This window comes from Nomascus leucogenys, chromosome 8, assembly GCF_006542625.1.
Source record: "Nomascus leucogenys isolate Asia chromosome 8, Asia_NLE_v1, whole genome shotgun sequence".
Classification (NCBI taxonomy): domain Eukaryota; kingdom Metazoa; phylum Chordata; class Mammalia; order Primates; family Hylobatidae; genus Nomascus; species Nomascus leucogenys.
Genome location: NC_044388.1, coordinates 73,334,877 through 73,357,201, shown reverse-complemented (window position 1 = coordinate 73,357,201; position 22,325 = coordinate 73,334,877). Strand labels below are relative to the sequence as shown.

Here is a 22,325-nt window from a genome sequence, read left to right as displayed (position 1 = left end):
TTTTTTTCAATGCACAGCCCAGCCTGTATGAAAGATCCCAAAAGGTTAGCTGAAAGGGCCTTTCCTTGCCTCGGCTCCTTTCCTCTGCCCTCTCCCTCCAGCGCGCTGGATCCACCGGGCTTGCTCCCCGGCGCGATTCCACGGATCACTCCAAAGCTGCCGCGCCAGCTCTTGCAAAGGAGCCTGGCGTGCCGGCGATCAGCTGGAAGCAGGCACCGAAGCGCAGCCTCCTGGAGTTGGGCTGAAGTAGCTGTCAAGCAGCTGTCTCCACCCGCCCTCCCCTCCCAGCACAAGTGACGCCGCCGGCCCCCGCGCCGCGCCTCCCCCTCCTCACGGCTCCCGCCCCTCCGCCCGCTCCGCCGCTCTCGCTCCGCGCTCCGCCACCCTCGCGCCCGCCAGCCCCGCAACTTCACCCCGCGCGCCGCAGCTGCTGCGAGCGGACGCAGCAGGGCAGCGGGCGCTGGGGACAGCTCGCGTCCACCCGACTGCCTCCCGGGGTCCCCTTCACCCAAGTGAGCGAGCTCAGGCTGTGTGCAAAGCCGGAGGTGCGGGCAGCTCCGGGCATTGCATTGGTGCGGAGGCTTTTATATGCCAGAGAACCCTGAGTGTGCCCCTGACATGACCAGGAGCCGTCGTCGTTAGGTAGGTTCACCTTTTCATTTCTCCTTTTTTGCTTCTGATTTTGCGTACAACGCGGTGAGGTCTGTGTGGGGAGGGGTGTCCTCGACTTGAATGAGCGTTGCATGCTAAGCAGCCGTTGAAACCGGAGCGTCCTCAGCTTCCACCACACTGGTGGGTTCGGGCATCTGAAGCCCACAGGGTACGGTCGGGAAGTTGCTGAGCGAAAGGGGCACGCGCACTTTTTGCAAGCAGAACTGAAGGATGCCCTGGGGAGTGGAGGAACGGGCCAAGGTTAGAGGGGCCCACAGCATTGCCCGCGGTTGGGACATTTCTGGGGCGAGGAAGCGCCGGGCCCCGGGAGTCAGGGAGGGGTGTGTGTGCGAGCGCCCCCAGATGGGAGTCCTGGGTGGCCCCCTGGCACGGAACGACTTCGGCACTCGCAGAGCCTATGGGGAATCCAGCTCAGGGATGGGATGGCAGTCTCAAGGGTCTTCATTTGCCCCCGGGCTGCCCGATTGAGCTGGACTATGAACCGGCTCGTTCCTTACCGTGTCTGAATTCCAAATCGGCCGGGTGGAATGGGAGGATGAGAATTGGGAAGAGGGACAAGAAAGGAAAAAATGTGTTGCTTTGATGCCGACCTGTGTCTGGAAAGATGGGGGGAGGGGATGCACCTGAGGACAGGAGCACCCTAGCAGGTGTCCGTGGCATGGGAGGGGGCTGGCCAAGCGGAGCATGTGCAGCTCTCTTGCCCCAGACGATAACCTTCTAGCTCCCTCTCGCAGGGCAGTGGGCAGCAGATAGAGATCCCTCACGTTCGAAGGGAGTAGGTGCATTTTGAAATTGGATAAGCAGAAGTCATCAGGTGCTAAGGTGGCAGAGGCGCTGTGAGAAGTGACAGCTCCCTGGAGAGCGAGAGAGCAAGTGGAAAAGCAGGAGAACCAGGCTAATTCCGCTGGGATGGGGGTGGCGCTGAGCAAGATTGGTAGGCTCGTAGGTCCTTGTCTTGGAGATACCTACATGTTGCTTGAGTGACTGAGGAAAAATGTTCAAGCTTTTGATCTGGGAAAACAGTTGTGACTGTCTTAAAATATATGTTGGGGCTGTTTCCTCCCTACTCCCCACTTCCTACCCTCTTATGTCCACACGCTTGGTAGAAGGTCTAGGATTGTGACTAATCACTGCCCCCATTCTGAAAAAATTGTACTTGGCCATCTCTACGGGACTGGGCATCCTGTGTGAGCGTCTGCCCGGTTGTTACCTGACCCACAATCATTTCTTCCCTTTTGTTTTCTATCGGGTCTGTCTTGCTCTGAGAGTGTACCCACCTCCTTCCCTCCTCTACCGGATATTCCCACTCACTCAATTCCCCTCTTCCCTTTGCTCCTCCAGCCATTTTGGACCAGCCTCTGAGCTTGCCCACTCACACCATCTACCTTCATCAAATTGTATTTTAGCTGCTGTCACAAGCAGGGGATGTCAGCCATGAACTCTCCGAGAACCAGCACCATCATGGCTATTCTCCAGTGGTTAATTAGGAAGCATCAGTAGTTATCTTTCTGTAGGAACAAACTGCAGGGATGTGCCAACTTAGGGTAACAGCAGCTTGAGGAACTCCCCTATCTGAAGCCCCCATCTCCCAGCACTCAGGATTAGCTTTCTGTGCTAGCTTCCCCTTCAGTTGCAATCGTGTCAAATTGTGTCTTTTCCCCCGGGGGAAGGTAATGCATCTGCCTGTCCAAAAATTTACTGCATCCAAACATCTGAAAACTTGAACATTGGAGAAACTGTTTAGCAAAAACATACTGCATATGTTGCTTTTCCAAAGGACCCCCCAATTGCTGTTGTTCTTCTCTTCCTCTGACACTCTAATGTGAGATTTCGCTTTAAATATTTTATCCTCAGTATAAATATAAAGAAATACCAAGCTAGAGAGAAGGAAAACCGAAAGCATGCACTAGGGAGTTGCATAGAATTCTGATTACACAAACACAATTCCAGAAATGGCTCTCCTTCCTTTTGTTAACTGCAAAGTGAAGTTATTTCCAGGAGAGAAGGGACGCAACCAAGGTTGACCTGGAGAAGCCAAGGAGGCTAGGGGCGGGTGGAGGGAGATATTTATATCTGCGGATCTTGTTAGCTAAACTCACATAAAAATTCTTCTCTTTAGTATTCATACCCACTGACCTGGGGCCCTGCTAATGACTGCCAAGAGTCCTTCCCTAAATCTGAGGTCACTAAAGTGGAAACACCCCTACTACAACCCCACAGCCCAACTGTAATACCAACCACATGCCCACTTCTAAGTATAACCAAGACACTTCTCTGTTACATTTTGTGTTAATTCACAGATTATTGGTTCATCCCTCTGTCAAGAGACTAAAATATAGACAAAGGCAACTGTGCAGGGTGAATAGCACAGATTTCAGATTTTATATTAAATGGCCGAATTGTACATACAACAGTCCCTTGGGTTGAAGGGTTTGCAAACCAGAGTTTTATTTAATCATTTATTGCATTCAATGGATTATCTGTTTTCATTCCGAAAAGAAGTCAGAAGTCTAAAAACAGTTCCTTGCTTTTCTTGGGAGGAAGTGGTGATAGAAGTGAAAGTCCATTTTATTTACACAATGGGTGCTCCTCAGGGCAATGGCAGATTTGACTTTCTACTTGGGCTTCCTGCTCCAGTGGTCCTGTGAGCAGGGCCTCGTGCTTGTGTACGGCTCCTTTACCAGGGTTACATTCATCTGCCAAGCTGAGCTCCATGAGCTGGGGGAGATAGACAGCTTGTGTTTGTGGCCATTCAACCAGAAAAGAATACCAGCTGAAAACAGACAATGGAGCAAGGGAATTGGGGTGGGGTGGGGGTGGGAAGAGGAGGTACAGATAGCCCAGTCGCTCATAATTGGCTCCCCAAAGGCAAACCTAGGTGCAGAATGGTGTCATAAAGCAGTTGTCATGTAAACACCCCGCAATGTGATTATTATAAAGATCTGTTCAGAAAAGGAGAATGATCATGAGTATATGCCTTTTCATCTGGAAGGAGCCCTTCTTTCAGCTTCGTTTCTTCATTTCATTTACTTATAGGCAGTTTCTTGAAACAACATTTTCCCCCTGAAAACGAGAACCTCACTGTTATGCATATGGAAGCCTTCAAGTTGATTCAACTGAACAAAATCACTCAATGCATCATGTATCTCCAGTGAATTAAGCATGAAACCCTCACATGTCCTCTTCCCTCTTCTGTGTCTCCTCTCTGCAGCCACCAACTTCTTCTCTAGGTTCATGGTCCACGTTTTTGTCTTGTTTTGTTTTGTTTTTTGGTCACAGTAAACTCATCTCACTTAGGTTGGAAACATTCCCTAAAAATAATACATGTTTTCCTGAGTGCAGCAGGCTATCTAGAAAAAAGATCATTTACACATGGCCCTGTGCTGGATTTAATTCCCTCTAAGGAAACCCGGAACATTATGAAGAAAAGAAGCTGCTCCAATTTATTTTATTGTGCATTGTTTACATGACACTGATGAGTGCTGTGTGGAGGAGATGAATGTTTTCACAAGTTCATTACATTAATTAAATAGGAAATTAGATTTTTTTCAACAGTGAAAGCAAATGAGGTGCAATATTTCTATGTTGTGTTCCATTAGATCAAAATGAGTTCTCTACCAGACCAAGGAGAGAGGAGTCTCAAAGGAAGTATTTTTTACACCGTTTAGCATTCTAAAACTGATTCGCAATCATTTTTAATTCTGAGGTGGATTTTAAGTTCAAGTCTATGATGTTATATAATTTAGGAGAATCCCACTTTTGTTTCAATTTAAGCATGTGTTTACTGGGCAATTATTCTAAGGTCTGGACAAAGTTAGACATCTCATTCAATATAAAAGTATAACATATTGGCTGGGCACAATGGCTCATGCCTGTAATCCTAGCACTTTAGAAGGCTAAAGTGGGAAGATCGCTTGAACCCAGGAGTTTGAGACCAGCCTGGGCAACATGGTGAAACCCCATCTCTACAAAAAAAAAAAAAAAAAAAAAAAAAAAGAAAAGAAAATTTAGCCAGACATGGTGATGCATGCTTATAGTCTTAGCTACTCCGGAAGCTGAGATGGGAGGATTGCTTGAGCCTGGAAGGTCAAGGCTGCAGTGAGCAGAGATAATGCCACTGTACTCCAGCCTAGGTGACAGAGTGAGACCCTCAAGAAAAAGAAAAAGTGTAAGATATTGATTATACCTTCTAGGGAGCACAGTCTGGTGGAGAAGTAGGAGGAGCACAATTGAGTTGGATAGTGTGCTATCAGTGACTGGATGTCCTGGTTTGCCCCATAGACACCTGTTGCTGCAGCATAATTATTAATAGCACCACCTTCCACTCAGAAGTGTTGCAATCATACAGTCACCCTAGAGAAAAGGACTATAAGAGGTCAAAGGAAGAAGGCTGTGATTGGAGTAGTCAGTGAAGATTTCATTCATGTGCCTATTCTAAGATTACAGGTAAATGGAAAGGAAAAGGGAATATTTACCAGACAAAAAGACTAGGAAGACTGTGAGCCCCCTGAAGGCACAGAGGGTCTGTTTTGTTTGTTCCTATATCCTTGGGACTTGCATGCTGCCTACCCAATGGTAGGTATCAACTATTAACTAACTGCCTGTGAACCTAGATTTAAGATCAAGACTGAAGGTAGGAAAATTAGGGACAGTCAAAAGGCATGTCTTGCAAGGAAGGTCAGATAAGAACAATTGTGAAACAAGGCTACTATTAATGATGATGCTACTAGAACAAGGTTGGCCAATGACCACACCGAAAACCAACCTTATGTACAGAAAAACAACAGTGTCTTTTAATTCTTTCTTGTATTTGCCTCTTCACTTTTGGGTTTAATGTTATTGGCCTTTACCTCTACCCCTGGAAGTGATCTCTTCCTTCTCAAACAAATTGTTTTGGATGTTAAATGAAGAAACAATGACTCCATTCTCTTCAAGCTTGTCTCCTTCTGACCTTGGCTTCCAGGAGAGCTCTTGGAAGGAAGGCAAGGGCAGGAAAGTGGGGAGAGTACCTGAGAAATACAAAAGCAAGGCAGAGAAACGCTAAAAGCACACGTGATTTTCCTCCTCCTACTAGGAGAAATAAATTCAAAGTGACAGTTTCCTGGAGCTCCTGGAGCTAGTGCAACTCCCAAGAGGTCAATTCCAGTATGACGCTTGATTTCTCTACTTTTTGCTACATATGAAGTCCTGGAATGACTTGGCTTTGGCCTTAGCTGTGACAATCTACCTTCCAATTAATGAATACTCACACTAGTTGCCCTGCTGATATGCAGAGGTTCAAGGTTAACCTATGCTACATGAAGATTCCATGATAACCACCGGCTGTAACCCTTGAATTGCAGTGCCATATTTTTAGTTTATAAGGTTATTGGCAGCATTTTAGCCATTTTGATCTGTATCCTCCCAAGTTCTCATCTAATTTAGAGTTGTCTCGGTGATGCTTCATCCTCAGAAATAAGTGGAGCTTAGAAAAAAAGAGAGATGAAGCTGAGGTGATGGACACCCACAGGTGATCCAACATTCATCAGGGCTCAGTTGCAGAGAATAGAATCTACTCAGCAGAAAAGATATAAAATAAAATGGGTTACAGGATTGTTGGGTCAGGAAGGCCAACCAAACACTCTCTAAGTTGAAGGATAAGGAAACACACTCTAGGTTGAGCTTTTTGGAACACCTAAGAAAAGTACATTGTAAAACTGGGCTACTGGAGCCACTGCCTAACCTGTACTCAAGAAGCTATACACTGGCCGGGCGCGGTGGCTCACACCTGTAATCTCAGCACTTGGGGAGGCCGAGGCAGGTGGATCATTGGAGGTCAGGGGTTTGAGACCAGCCTGGCCAACATGGTGAAGCCTCATCTCTACTAAAAATACAAAAATTAGCTGGGCACGGTGGTATACGCCTGTAATCCCAGCTACTCGGTAGGCTGAAGTAGGAGAATCATTTGAACCTGGGAGGCGGAGGTTGCAGTAAGCAGGGATCACACCACTGCACTCCAGCCTGGGCAACAAAGCAAAACTCCATCTCCAAAAACAAAAGAAGCTGTGCACTGATTTGAGAAGCTACTGGCTCCAGAATGAGACTACCACTAGCATGGTCAGGAAAAAGCCAGCCAGGAAGCCACTACATGAAGGTGGCTGCCAGCAGTGACAATAGAAGAAGCAGAAGTCTGCTATGGTAGGCAAAATAATGCACATCCACCCCCGCAAAGATGTCCATGTCCTAATGCCAGGAACCTGTGACTATGTCACCCTACATGGCAAAAGGGACTTTGCAGATGTGATTAAGTCAAGGACTTGACAGTATCCTGGATTACCCAGTTGGGCCCAATCTATTTGTCCTTAAAAACAGAGAACCTTCCCCTGCTGTGTCAGAGGGAATGTGACTGTGGAAGAAAGATCAGGGAGATGGAACATTGCTGACTTTGAAGATGGAGGAAGGACCCACAAGGGAAGGAACGCAGGTGACCTCTAGTACCTAGAAAGGGCAAGGAAACAGATTTTCTCCTCGAGCCTCCAGAAGGTAACACAGCCCTGCCAACACCTTGATTTTAGTCCAGTGAAACCCATTTTAGACTTCTGTCCTCCAGAACTGTAAATATGTGTCATTTTCACTTTCAGCCAGTAAAATTGTGGCAATTTGTTACAACAGCCATCTGAAACTCATACACACAGCCTTGCTGTGTAAGTGCACACCTTCAATCTTGTGCATGTGCATTTGATGGAGGCCCCAACTCACACATGGAATCCTAGCTGCAGGGGATTCTGGGCAGTGCAGTTTTCAGCTTCCCAGCTCCAGTAAGGAAGGCAGCAAGAAGGGATTGGGACGATGCTGAGTGCCGCTCACTGTATCTGGTGCAGCTGCCACTGAAAGTCATGAGGAACTCGGGGAGCTGCAGGTGTATATGCATGGCACAATCCTTCTCTGAGGGACAGTAGCATGTGGCAGAACACAAGTGGATGTCTGAGATTTTTAGGAAGTTTAACAAGTGTTAAGTCATTAAGATACAAAGGGGAGGTAGGGGAGAGGCGTCACAATAGTTGCCTGTTTTACCACATTAGAAGTTACTCTCTGGAGGATACCCCCATTTACCTTGATGTAATTATTATTTATTGTGTGCCTGTATCAAAATATCTCATGTATCCCCTAAATATACACAACTACTATGTATCCATAAAAATTAAAAAAATAAATAAGTTAAAAAAAAACAAAAAAGAAGTTGCTATCTGGAGATTAAGGAGAGATTTTATGTAAGTATCTGTATCAGGGATAAATATTGACTTTCTGCAATTTAACCTTTAACTACTTGCAGTCTATCCATATGGCAGATTGGCAGATTATATTTTCCAAAGATGCCCTCAGTAATAACTCCCACCCCACATGATCCTTCAATAAAGTGACTCTGATACTCTGATACATGGAGAGATGGGGGTTTATGTTCTCTCCCCTCAAAACTGTGGCTTTCTCAATCAATAGAGAATGTGATTTCTAAGGCTAGATCATAAAAGATCATTCAACTTCTACCTTATTGGCTGGAATACTAACTCTTGAAGCTATCAGCAGCCATGCAAGCAGTCTGACTATCCTGAGACTACCATGCTAGGAGGAAGCCCAAGCTACCTGATCACGTAGAGAGACCTGAGATGATAAGAAAGAGAAAGATGCCTGGCCAGCCCCCAGCTCCTCCAAACCCTGCTGTTCCATGTCCAGCCACCATCTGACTGAGGAAAGACCCTGAGCCAGAACTGTCTGGCAGAGGCCTTCCCAATTCCTGACTCACTGCTGTTGTTTCAGGCCACTACATTTTGGAACGATTTGTCACACAGCAATAAATAACTAGATTGGTTTATACGGTCAGACACAGAAAAAGGTCAAATATGACCACAGTCTTGTGTTATTCCTATCAAATTTCTTCCCTGTAAGGTAAATAACATGAGAGCAGCAGTCACAGAACAGCCAAATCTAAAGCTCACCTTCTCCTCCTGCAGAATATTGGTCTGAGAAACCCATTCTTAAATTGTATATTAGAAGCAAACTGTTGCACATTTTGGTTTGTCGGGGGAGGATTTGGGAAAGTGGAGTTGGTACCATTGAGAAGGAGTTTAGTTTCAAACTGGCTAATCTAGCATGTGAACAAACAGGAATCCAAATAACTTCTTTTCAAAGCAGAGCCGTCTCAATGTAGCAAGCATAGGTAGTGCAAACCTTACTTCAGGAAGTGTCCTCAAATTAGGGTCCCACTTACGAGATGGAGAAAAAGAGAACAAGTGCCAGTAAGAAAAAGTGCCAGTCGCGGTGGCTTGCGCCTGTAATCCCTGCATTTTGGGAGGCTGAGGCAAGTGCATCGCCTGAGGTCAGGAGTTTGAGACCAGCCTGGCCAACATGGTAAAACTCCAGCTTTACTAAAAATACAAGCAAATTAGCCGGGTGTGGTGGCAGGTGCCTGTAATCCCAGCTACTCAGGAGGCTGAGGCAGGAGAATCACTTGAACCCGGGAGGCGGAGGCTGCAGTGAGCCAAGATCGCACCACTGTACTCCAGCCTGGGCAACAAGAGTGAAACTCTGTCTCAAAAAAAAAAAAAAAAGAAAGAAAGAAAAAGTAATTGGATTGACCACTGTGCTCTGACACCTGCAATACATTCTGCCACAACTGGTGATCCCTTACTTCCTCCAGCCATTGACTGCTGGTCTTCCCTTTTCTACCACTTCTCTTCTGCACACGCCTCCTTCTTTGATACCTAAAGTCTGCTGTTCCTCAAGTTTAAGTTCAAGGTCCAGTTGAGAATAGTCATCACGATACTTTAGTCCAAGTGATAGTGCCTTATATCTCTGTGGATTTTTGCAGTTTTCAACAACTTTTACAACCGTGGTCTCATTTAAACCACAGAACAACTCTGTGATGTAACATCAATGTCTCTAATTTCACAAATTAAGAAACCAAACGAATGGATTAGCTGGTTAGTGCTGAGATGTTCTGACTCCTCAATGGGGGCTCTCCACCCCGGGAGGTCCACTCAGCCAGCCTGGAGGCAGCAAAAACAGTGTTTCTCTGGAGGGAGGAGGAGTGATTTGTTCTTCCTGCCCTCCCCCTTCAATCACCAAACTATGGCCTATTTGAAGTATGACCATTTTCTCTTACAACACGACTAATGTCCTCAGTTGGACACTTGGTTTTGCAAATGGAAACCTGCCCCTGTAATGACATAAAGGTCAGGAATTGCTCCCTTTTCAGGCTCCCATGACATTCCAAAAAAAGTTTGCCCTTTGAATTTTGTCATAATGGTCTTTGGCCTAAAATAGGATAGAAATGGCACGTGGTATTTCTTTTTTAAGGGTCATTTTTTTTTCCAGATCCTCAATGTGTATTTCTTCACATTAGGATGTTTTCCAGATGTAGTTTTTGTTTTGGTTTGGTTTTGTTCTTTGGTTGTCACAAAATGGCTCTATCCCCCACTAATGGAAGAAAATAGCCAAAGCAAGAAGGGACTAAGGGGCTGCATTAACTCAAGATGTTTTCATAAATGTGAATATACAGTAATCAGGCTAAAGGTACTGAAAAAAGCCCTATTGAAAGGATGCATAGTTTTTCGTGTAGGGGACTAGTTTTACTCCTTTATAATCCAGCTGGGAGTATAAGCCTGGCCAAGCCTTGCACATAAGATTCTGCATATGGTAAAAATGACCTTCCCTCTATCATCTCCCTTTAGGTGAATCATAGGATCTTGAGTGTAGGTACACAGGCAAGGCCTTCCTGGGCACAAGAGGAGTTTGAAGCCATCGAAATTTTCAAAAAATCAATATGAAGTCTAAGGCAGGTGTGGTGGTCTGTGCCTGTAGTCCCAGCTACTCCAGAGGCTGAGGTGGGAAGATGATTTGAGACTAGGAGTTCAAGTCCAGCTTTGACAACCCCGTCTCTTAAAACAACAACAACAACAACAAAAAGCAAGACAAAACAACAACAACAACAAATAAATGCAAATTCTGAATTACAGATATGTGTACACATATCTCATATTGCATATTGACAGAAAACTACGGAGTCTCACTCTGTCACCCAGACTGGAGTGCGACGGCCAGATCACAGCTCAGTGCAGCCTCAATCTCCTGGGCTCAGGCGATCCTCCCATTTCAGCCTCCTGAGTAGCTGGGACCACAGGCTCATGCCACCACACCCGGCTAATTTTTGTATTTTTTGTAGAGATGGGGTTTCACCATGTTGGCCAGGCTGGTCTCGAACTCCTGGGCTCAAGCATCTCCCTGCATCGGTCTCCCAAAGTGCTGGGATTACAGGTGGGAGCCACCACGCCTGGCCAAGCTTCTCATACAATGAAACATCCAATCTAAATAAACATGTTTTATATTATTATAAAAGTAATAGCTATCACTAAATAGCTTTCTAATGTACCAGGCACATGTACTAATTCATTGAGTGCTCACAACACCCTGAGTCAATTACTCCATTTTATAGATGAGAGAATGGAGTCTCTGAAAAATTACTAAGAGGCAGAGCTTGGTTTTAAACCTAGGCCGTCTGGCATCAGAGTCTGGGCTGTGCTGCGGCTGTGGATGTAAATACACAGACTCCAAATTCAGAGCCACAGTTCCCACAGCAACTGCCAGTTTGTAGCATGTTCAAAAAGCCCGAGTTCTCCCACATAACTTAGCTGAGTTGTGGCTGCCAGATCTTTTGGCTTAGCACCTCGAAACAGAGACTGTCCACGTAGGCTGGGGTTCTCAGTTGATATCAAGGCGTTAATGAGACTCTTCAGGCTTCTATTATAATCAAGAAGAAGATTTTTCACATCCTCCATCTGAAAGGTTCATTATTCCAGCTGGGTAAGCAGTGTGTCTGCAAAGATGCCCTATCATCAGGAAATGAAATGGGCACTTTTTCTCCAAATAAGCAATGCATCCTGATAAATAATGCCACATCAGTGGCGTGCCTTCTCCTTCCTCTTACAAACGATTGACGCCTCAGAGATCTGAACAACACCACAAAAGGGGAGAGAAATGGAGAAAAAAACAAACTTGAGAGAAAAAAGGAATCATTCCTTTCCTTTTGTGAGGACTTTTGTCTGATCTGTGCCCACATGTAAAGTATCCCTTGATCAATTTTGTCTTAATTACTGAATGTAGGAAAACAAGCTCATTGTTAATTCATGCAGTTTTAATTTATGCATAGGAGAATTATGCAGGATAATTACCTGCAGTTGAAGGAAAATGAATAGCATCAGATGTGGTTAATTCACGCATGGTTTACCCTTCTATCTCTCTATCAGAAAAGATTTAAAGTGGTAACCAATCTGAATGATATGCAAAATTGTATTGGTTTGCTAAGTAGAAGTATTTTTTTTTGATTTGCATCACAAATAGAGTTCTCGGATTTGGACTGACTAGATTTGAATATAATTTCCAGAACAATAGCTGTGATTCACTGACTTAACTCATATTTTATCTCTTCCAGAAGTGCCCATTTTTCAAATCAGTGCAAAAGAAGTTATCTTCATGGGCCCCATGTTAGCCTGAGTATAGTTTCCTTTATGGGAATAATTCAATGGGAATGATGATTATTTCTTTTATCGAGATTTACGGGAGATTTACAGTAATGATCACACTACTTGTTCCCACATTGTCCCTGAACCTCCATGATCCAGTGGCTTCCAAAAACTGAAACAAACAGCTGGAACAAATTATGGGGCAATGAATGGACATCAATGGAAATTTCCTTGTGACTTCTGTCAAGCAATAGATAGCTGCTAAGGCCCCTTTGAACTCACACCTGGTAATTGAGAGAAGACTAAGAGGTGGTTCAAGTTTACTGAAAAAAAAAACAAAACAAAACAAAAAACTACTCCCTGATGCTGAGTTGAGACAGGTTACAATAATGAACAATTTTAAAAGAAGAATACCAGTATCAAGAGGAGCCAGAGAAAGTAAATATGTTCTTGTTATGAGGGAGCAATAAATTTTACTCTGAGCTTCCTTGTAACCAGGCAGAAAGGGGCACATAGGAAGTTATCACCTAAGTTCCTGCTAGCAGAAAGATGGGTATACAAAATACAGCAATTCCTTAAAGGACACATTCCCTTAGTGATGAATTGTAAAAGTAATGTCTTATATGGGAACATATACATGGGAGGTTAAATTGAGCTAGTTCATTGCAGTGAAGTTCAAGAGGCAACACCTTGCATATTGATCTTCATTTTTATTTTCTTATCCCTCCATCAAGCTCTCTAAAGATCCAAAAAAGGGCAACCAAAGGAAATTTCAACAAGAGAAAAAGGGAGATCTCTATTTGGCTCTCAATTGCCCTTTTTTGAGAAAAAGTGATACAGCTTATCTAAGGCAACTTTACTTGCCATAAGCAGATTTTGTCTGCAGAAAATATTAGCAAGGTGAGTTGAAGATGACTTACCCCCTTGCCCCACACCCCCTCACAGAGGAGCCCAGCTTAGACAATGGAGTTACAACTTCATAATAATTGTATTACTGTACCAGAACTTATCGCTTCAGATTATAGGTTCTAGTAAGACCAACTTAATTAGGAAAACACAGCAAAGTATAAAAACACAAAGCTTTGTTTAGGTAAGGCCATTTGTCTTTTTACCTTTGACCTTAGTGATGACGATGATAATAATAGGATGATAGGTGTCATTTAACTGAGTGCATATTTTGTGCCTAGCATTACACTTTGGCTTGAGGTTTCCTTCCTTCCTTCCTTCCTTCCTTCCTTCCTTCCTTCCTTCCTTCCTTCCTTCTTTCTTTCTTCAGGGTCTCGCTCTGTCACCCAGGCTGGAGTGCAATGGCTTGATCTCTGCTCACTGCAACCTCCACCTCCTGGGTTCAAGCAATTCTCCTGCCTCAGCTAGGCATGGTGGTGCGTGCCTATAGTCCCAGCTACTTGGGAGGCTGTGAATCCCTTGAGCCTTGGAGGTGGAGGTTGCAGTGAGCCGAGATCCTGCCGCTGCACTCCAGCCTGGGCAATAGAGCCAGACATCATCTCAAAAAATAAACAAGTAAATAAAAATAAAAACACTAACTGTGACCATCTTTAAGATTCTCTGTAACTTAAGGCCCTCTGGTAATGAGAGGTATGACGGCATGAAATTGCCTCGGAGCCAACTCTCAGGAAATAGGTAATACATACACATGTAAAGTTTAGACGAACTTTCATTTACTAAGACAAATGCCCTTATTAAACAATTTTCCTTGACTCTGGAAGTGCTAACAGAAACATAACTGGTAAATTTGATACTTGCCATTTCCCGCTGCGAATATTAATTGTGGCACACAGTGTAATCCGGAATCCAAATCTGGAGGATGGCGGAGGGGGAGGGGTGCTATGACTGGCTGTGTGCAGCCACCTGTCCATGCTGTGGACCCCTTCTCTCTTCACCCTGAATACCCCAGTCTGAACAGTTGGAGGGCATCTGCTCCTGGGGCTGGAACACCCGCACTGCTGACTCAAACAATAGACTCATCTTGCCAAATGATGTATTTTTGGTACAGAAAAAAATTCTGGCCCTCCTAGGAATCTAAATACACTCTTAAGCGAATGCATGTCATTTGTGAAAGACATTGCCTGGTTCACATTCTAAACTCTGCTCATCCCATTTGATTAGACTCAACACCCGCATTCATTGCTCCCTGTGTTTTCACTTCCAATGTCTTGGGATGAGGTTTGAGAAATATACAGTGTGAATGGCGTTCTTCAAAAAGAAAACGTTCAGAGCAGCTGATTGTCTGGAGGGTTTCACTGAAAAGCTCACAATCATATCATAGAAAATTGCTCTTAAAAATCATTCCTTCTGGTGGTAAAATACCCTGGGATCCTGTGCCACGTTTAATACCAATTTATTTATTTACTTATTTATTTATTTATCTATTTATTTTGAGATGGAGTCTTGCTCTGTCACCAAGCTAGAGTGCAGTGGTACAATCTCAGCTCACTGCAACCTCCACCTCCCGGGTTCAAGCGATTCTTGTGCCTCAGCCTCCCGAGTAGCTGGGATTACAGGCATGTGCCACCACACCCAGCTAATTTTTGTGTTTTTAGTAGAGATGGGGTTTCACCATGTTTGACAGGATGGTCTCGATCTCCTGACCTCTTGATTCACCCACCTTGGCCTCCCAAAGTGCTCAGATTGCAGGCGTGAGCCACCGCGCCCAGCCTATTTTTTAATAGGAAGAGCCAACTATTTTTGACATCCTGATATTATGTAGTCTCTATAATTGAATCTCACCTTATTAATTCAACTTTCAAGAGAGTTGAGAATGCACAGTAGTTAAAAATGACAGCCCAGGTACATGATAAAATTCATGAAATCAACCTCCTTTGAAGCTTTTTTTCCTCTAGGAGATGTACAGGAAGTCTCAAACTAGACTTTAGTAAACTGGAATTGACTTGATAATATATCCTCATCACTGTAACAAGAACAGCAATGAACCCTTTCACTGTTTAAGCACTTTCCATTAATTGACCTGTATAATTTTCATAGCGACCTATGAGTTTGGTTCTTTTATTATCCCTGTTATACGGATAGGTCTGGAAAGCTTAAGCAATCCGTGAAAGCCACACAGTATAAAGTGGTGCTGCCGTGCCGCAAACCCAGGCAGGCTGGATTCTTTGGTCTCAGCACTGCTGAAGTAGAAGGCATTTGTTTTGTTAGTGAAACTATTGGAAAACACAGGAACAGATGACAACAAGTTCCAATCCTGACACGAGGCTCCTTTTAAGTCTTCACAACAATGCAATGAAGTTCTTTTTTTTTTCTTTTTTTTTCTTTTTTTTTGAGACGGAGTCTTGCTCTGTCACCCAGGCTGGAGTGCAGTGGCGCAATCTCTGCTCACTGCAAGCTCCGCCTCCCGGTTTCACGCCATTCTCCCGCCTCAGCCTCCTGAGTAGCTGGGACTGCAGGCACTGGGCACCACGCCCAGCTAATTTTTTGTATTTTTTACTAGAGACGGAGTTTCACCGTGTTAGCCAGGATGGTCTCGATCTCCTGACCTCGTGATCAGCCCGCCTCGGCCTCTCAAGGTTCTGGGATTACAAGCGTGAGCCACCGCGCCCGGCCGAAGAAGTTCTTTTAAATCCTAAGATTCCCAGAACCATTCCTTGTATGCGACTGAACGAGTGACACAATTTTATCCTGTTTTTCTGGTAAATATTTGTAATGCCTTTTTCAAATATTTTGTGCAGTGAAGTTGAAGCCAAGCGACTAAAGAACATGAATGACTCCTTTTTTTTTTCTTTACATGTTAAAAGAATGAGAGGCAAATGTGACATGATCACTGCATGCTGTGTGTATGGAGAAAAATTAAACCCTAGGAAGATTTTTTTTTTTTAAGTACTTATGCCCAGGCCCCACCCCAGACTAAGTCAGAATCTCTGGGAATGAGGCTTGGGCAATGACATTTTTAAAAAGCTCCCCAGGTGCTGGGCGCGGTGGCTCACGCCTATAATCCCAGCACTTTGGGAGGCCAAGGTGGGCGGATCATGAGGTCAGGAGTTTGAGACCAGCCTGACAACATAGTGAAACCCCGTCTCTACTGAAAATACAAAAATTAGCCGGGCGTGGTGGTGTGCACCTGTAATCCCAGCTACTTGGGAGGCTGAGGCAGGAGAATAGCTTGAACCCGAGATGGCACCACTGCACACCAGCCTGGGAGACAGAGTGAGACTCTGTCTAAAAAAAAAAAAAAAAAAAAAATGCTCCCCAGGTAATTCTAAGATGTGGCCTGGTTTGAGAACCTCTAAATTAGACAGTGCATTATATTAGGCTCTTTCTAGAGGTTATTGATAGTTATATCAATAGGAGGATGCAGAGGTTGGGACAAGGGTAAATATTTTAATGCAGCAGATGTCTTCAAATAAACCCATTAAATCCATCTCTAACAGTCGACATGACTGTGGATTTAACCCTAAGAGTATAGGTGCAGGATGTTACTCTCTGAATAGCAAAGATGACCCATTTATCCATTTATTTTTGTTGAAACTGAAATGCTGTTATTATTGTTATACTGTGTTGTTGACCCTCAATGAGCACCTAAGTGGTGGGGAACGGTTATGGGATATGAAAGTAAAACGCCTGGGGACCGGGAACAGGAGGTCATAGTGAGACACCAGTTACTGTTCTTAAACCATGTGAGCACTGAATTGGATTTGTACTGATTGATGATGTTTGTGGGGCCACAGGGCATTCTGAGAACTGATGATCCTCCCCTCCCGGTTGACAGAAAATTAAGAAACGGGGAAAGGAAATTGTTAATAGTAAGGGAATTCTGCATTCTTAGCTAAAGGAGAATGGAGATAAGTAGTAACAAGACCCCATCTGGGTGGTAAAACCCACATTCCAGTTCCAGTTCTGCTAACAATCTTGTTGGAACAGTTGCCTACAGGTCAGTTTCAGAATACAGATGAATTTCCCTTCTATACAACCTCTTCTTAATCCTGTAAAACAGGAATAATAATCGCGGTCCTACCTAACTCACGGGTTGCTGTTAGCATGTAGAGTAGGTGCCAAAGCATTTGGAAAAGTGCAATCTGCAAACATGCAATATTGTCCTGAATCACCCTCTTCAATCAAGGTGTTTCTTTGAAGTTCCAAGTAATATTTGAGATACAAACAGCTGTGTAGCCACCAGAAGATGAACCTTTCTTTCTGTTGATTTTGACCTCTAATGGGTCACCTGCTCCTCATAGCACCCGGACTACTAAATTCTTTGGTAGCTCACTATGGTGGAGAAGGCCTCTGGCAGTTGGTTTCAACACCTAACTTCCCTACATGGAGATTATTTAATCTTTTCGTTTTTGCATGGCTGATGTGATCCAGTTCAATGCTTCCAGTTGGCTCAAATTGTGCATTTGTTTCTTTGGATCCTGACAGCCTAGGACCTCTCTGTTCTCTTGTTTATGGTGAAAGTCCCAGAATATTCCCACAAGCTTCTCCCTATAAACCAGATGATAGAGGCAAAATCTAAGGTTCCCTGACAACACGATTCTCTTCCCCTGTTGATTTGGGTCACATCCAAGAAGGATGCTCCCCAGTTTGGTTGGGGCTTCTGTATTTACACAGATGTTGGCCTGAGTGGAGTGGAAAATTAGGTAGATCTGGAATTTATTGAAGCCAGTTAATTTGAGCACCAGTGTGGTCAGATTATAGCCTTCTTGTTTGCTTTGAAGTGGGATAGGGTAAATGCACCAGGCTAAAAGGCCAAACCAAATCATCTTCTAGAGGAAATAGACACATTCCCCTTCTCGTGGCCTCATCTTTATCTGCACAGAGACCTGAGGAGGACAAGGGTTTTCATATATTGCCTACAGTCTATGTCCCCCATTCTTACATTCACTGTGTCCTAAAGCGCTCCATAAAGGGGGTAAAGGTTAAGAATTACTGTCTCTGAGACTACCCTCACCTACTTTATGCTGGATGAGTGCCTTGAAACTCTTAAGCTATTTGGAATTGTCTTTTTGTATCAGCAGTGGGCTGGTAAACACCCAATAAATAAACTTTTCAAACATACACAGGAATAGAGTAAATGAGGTAACAAATTCCTGAATATCCATCTCCCAGTTACAAAAATCGGCAAGATTTTTCCACGCTCGATCGATCCCTTTGGTGATTGTTGCTGCTGAAGTATCTTAAAGCAAATTCAGACCTCTGGATTTCACTTCTACCTGCTTCCACTGCATCTCAAGAGTATGCACACTTTTGTTTTGGTTTGGTTTTTTAGAGACAAGGTCTCACTCTGTTGCCCATGCTGGAGTCAGTGGCAAGATCATAACTCACTGTAGCCTCAAACTAAGTATGGACACTTTCTTGCATAACCCTAGGGCCATTTTACACCTGACAAAATTAGTAAATTATCATCTAATATCTAGTACATATTAAAACATCCCAAGCATCTCAAAATGACTTTTCAGTTGGTTTATAGTCCAAACAGAATCCACACATTGCCTCTGTTGCTATGTCTCCTGCGTCTCTTCTTGTCCTTCTCCCACCATTTTTTCCCATGAATAAATTCTTTAATCATTAACAAGTCTGAGGCCCTGTGAGAATCTTTCCAGAGAAGATCTGTTCCCTGCTTTATTTCTCCCAGGCTGTCCAAAGAATCAGCACCTCTTACTCCATTGTTTGTAACTTCACCCAGGCTGATGAGATGAGGACACAAGAAAATGAATGAAAACTACTTTCTCCCCAGTGAACTAGAAAAAATATGGAAAAGACAAGGGCCAAAAGAAGCCAGGCAATAGAGTGAGATTTGAGTCCCAGAAAATGAAAAGTGGCCTTCAAACAATTCTTGTGTGACCCAGAGAATAGAGTACATCCTGGAAGTGAGCATACGGAATGATGCAGGAGAAACAAGATTTAAAACTGGTGAGCGTGAGGTGATGGAGGGTGCATTAGGGGAGACAGGAGTCTTGGGAAAAGTCTCCAACCCCCTTTTTCTTGCTCTGTAAGAATGGATGTGGCTCACGCCTGTAATCCCAGCACTTTGTGAGGCTGAGGCAGGTGGATCACTTGAGGTCAAGAGTTCGAGACCAGCCTGGCCAACATAGTGAAACCCTGTCTCTACTGAAAATACAAAAATTAGCCGGGGGTGGTGGCACGCACCTATAGTCCCAGCTATTTGGGAGGCTGAGGCATGAGAATCACTTGAACCTGGGAGGTGGATGTTGCAGTGAGGCGAGATCACATCACTACACTTCAGCCTGGACAACAGAGCAAAACCCTGTCTCAAAAAAATAAAATAAAATAAAATAAATAAGAATGGATGTAACTCCACTCTAGGTAAATTGGCTAAGGACCATAAATAGGCAAGAGGATTGTGGAAGCTAACTTACTAACCTAAGTGAGAGTTTGGTGTGATTACAGGAGTTACGTGGGCCTCTGAGAGGGGAAACAATGGGATAGTGCCTTTTGGGCTCAGAATGCAAGTAATACAGCATTTCACACATGTACAAATATGCCTCTAATGTATTCTTTTGTGTTTGGTGTTGGGAATTTGCCATATGTTGATGGATCCAGTCTCGGATACATAAGCATTTGTTCTTTCTTTATACTATATTGTACTTAAAGATAAGAATTAGATGGCCTTTTTTTTCTATCTCGTTACTGTCATTACAGCTTCAAATCCTTTAGACAAAGAATAGTAAGAAATTGTTAAACACTCTTGATATACAATAAAAAGGAACATAATTCTGTTTTGTTAATAATCTAGATATTTGCATGTAGCTATACCTAACTGCTTTGCATTCTAATGACAAATTATTTGTCTTTGGCAACCAAAAATAACTCAGCAGATGTTATACATGTGGCTACCTTTTGGTATGCAGCAGCTAGAACCAGCAATGAAACCACTATTCCTTTTATGGCAGTTTAATTTGCTAAAATTACCATGCAGAGGACATGTGTACAGGCCTCTGGGAAGCCACTCAACTTTGCAACTGCTGGCATATGACAGCATACACGTACATAGCACTCCCTTACTTTGTTAAGATCCTGGAATGACTCTTTGACACTGGGTTGTTCTGCAGTGAGTCAGTTTGTTATAGTTTTCTCCCTCTACTTTTTTTCATCAGCTATACTTTGTTCAGTAATAATTCACATGACTTTATACAAAACAGCACAGATTTAGAAAGACCAAGGTAATTTTTTTTTTTATATAAATTTATGGGAGCCAGGTACAGTGGCCCACCCCACTAATCCTAGGCTGAGGCAGTAGGGTCTCTTGAGCCCAGGAGTTTGAGACCAGCCAGGGCAAAATAGCAAGACCCTATTTCTACAAACAATTTTAAAAATTAGCTGGGAGTGGTGGCATGTGCCTGTAGTCCTAGCTACTCAGGAGGCTAAGGGGAGAGAATCACTTGTGCCCAGGAGTTCCAGGCTTTAGTGAGCTATGATTGCATCACTATACTCCAGCCTGGGCAACACAGTAAGACCTTGTCTCTTAAAAAAAAAGAAAAAAATCTATTGGGTACAAAGGTCCAAGTGTAATTTTGTTACATGCATAGATTGCATAGTGGTGAAGTCCAGGCTTTTAGTGTATACATCACCCAAATAACATACATGGTATCCATGAAGTAATTTCTTATCCACTCCCCTCCCCTCTCCCCACTGTCCCAAGTCTCCATGGTCTATCGTTCCACACTCTATGTCCATTTGTACACATTATTTAGTTTCCACTCCTGAGTGAGAACATGCAGTATTTGTCTTTCTGTGTCTGAGTTGTTTCACTTAAGATAATGGCCTCCAGTTCCACCCATGTTGCTGCAAAAGACATGATTTTATTTTTTACGGTTGAATAGTGTTGTATTGTGTATATATACCACATTTTCTTTGTCAAATCAACCCCTGATAGAACTTAGATTGATCCCATAGTTTGCTATTGTGAATAGTGCTACATTAAACATACAGGTGCAGGCCGGGCACAGTGGCTCACGCCTATAATCCCAGCACTTTGGGAGGCTGAGGCGGGCAGATCACCTGAGGTCAGGAGTTCGAGACCAGCCTGTCTAACATGGTGAAACCCTGTCTCTAATAAAAATACAAAAAATTAGCCAGGCGTCTTGGCACTTACCTGTAATCCCCCAGCTACTCAGGAGGTTGAGGCAGGAGAATCGCTTGAACCTGGGAGGCAGAGGTTGCAGTGAGCCAAGATCCCGCCATTGCACTTCAGCTTGGGTAATGGAGTGAAACTCTGTCTCAAAAAAAAAAATAAAAAAAATAAAAAAATAAACATACAGGTGCAGGTATCTTTTTGATGCAATTATTTCTTTTCTACCAAGGTAAAATTATTGGAGAAATTTATTTCAAGGCAGAGAGAATTAAACATGACAGATAATTTTTAATCTACTAATACATAATAACTGGAAAGTGCCAACATTCAGCTAGCTTGTTTCCTTAATAAAAACATCTCCCTATGTATAGGGACATACATTGTTTTAAAGCAACATAGTTGCTTTAAAATATATGTATTTTAAATTTAACAAGCATTTCTATGCTTTTATCAGATGATAGTACAAACACAATAGGTCACTGATCCATGTAAGAGGTTCACTCCAACACATTATCCCTTTATCAATAATTAATTTTCATAATAATTGTGTGTTATGAATTTCCTTCTATAAAGTTATATTCACATAAACAGGTCTTTCCAATAGCTAACAATAAGCAACTAAAATCAATCAGAACACATCATCACTTACAGCCTTTTAAAAACTGCATGACACAGGCTATAATCAAGAAAATAAAATACTTAAGGTCACGGGTGAATTTCTTATTCACAAATGCAACCACAGAATAGAGGCTGTGAATAATAATTTGTATCTCCCCACATAAATTCTTTAAGCTTCCCTGCCTTAGATGAGCTCTCACTGCCTTGAGGGTAGAAAAAAAGCAAAGTTACTGAGCTCTAGAGGCCACAGCAGAGAAAGGAGTCCAGGTGTTCCAACTGCATCTCTTGATGATCACCAGGCTCCCTTTTAAGCCCCTAGGAACAGCACTTTATACCTCATGTATTATTTTCCAGTCTATAATAAGATGCCTAAATGTTAAGCATTTAAAGTGCTGCTTTTTAAAGTGTTGTCATAACAACAGGAATAAAGTGACGAATGTAGCTGGAGTTTGAAAGGGCTGAATTAGTTTTAAGTC

At 43.4% G+C, this 22,325-nt stretch overlaps 1 protein-coding gene across 3 annotated transcripts in view; it reads left to right on the top strand.

Annotated features, from left to right (window-relative positions):
* Window positions 1–331: 331 nt before the first annotated feature.
* Window positions 332–22,325, top strand: part of RIPOR2 (RHO family interacting cell polarization regulator 2) — a 102,694-nt gene continuing 80,700 nt past the window's right edge. For all 3 annotated transcript variants that reach the window (XM_030817388.1, XM_030817387.1, XM_030817389.1), the window contains exon 1: window positions 332–642. The gene's annotated coding sequence lies outside the window, so the exon portion shown is untranslated. The remainder of the gene's footprint in view (window positions 643–22,325) is intronic.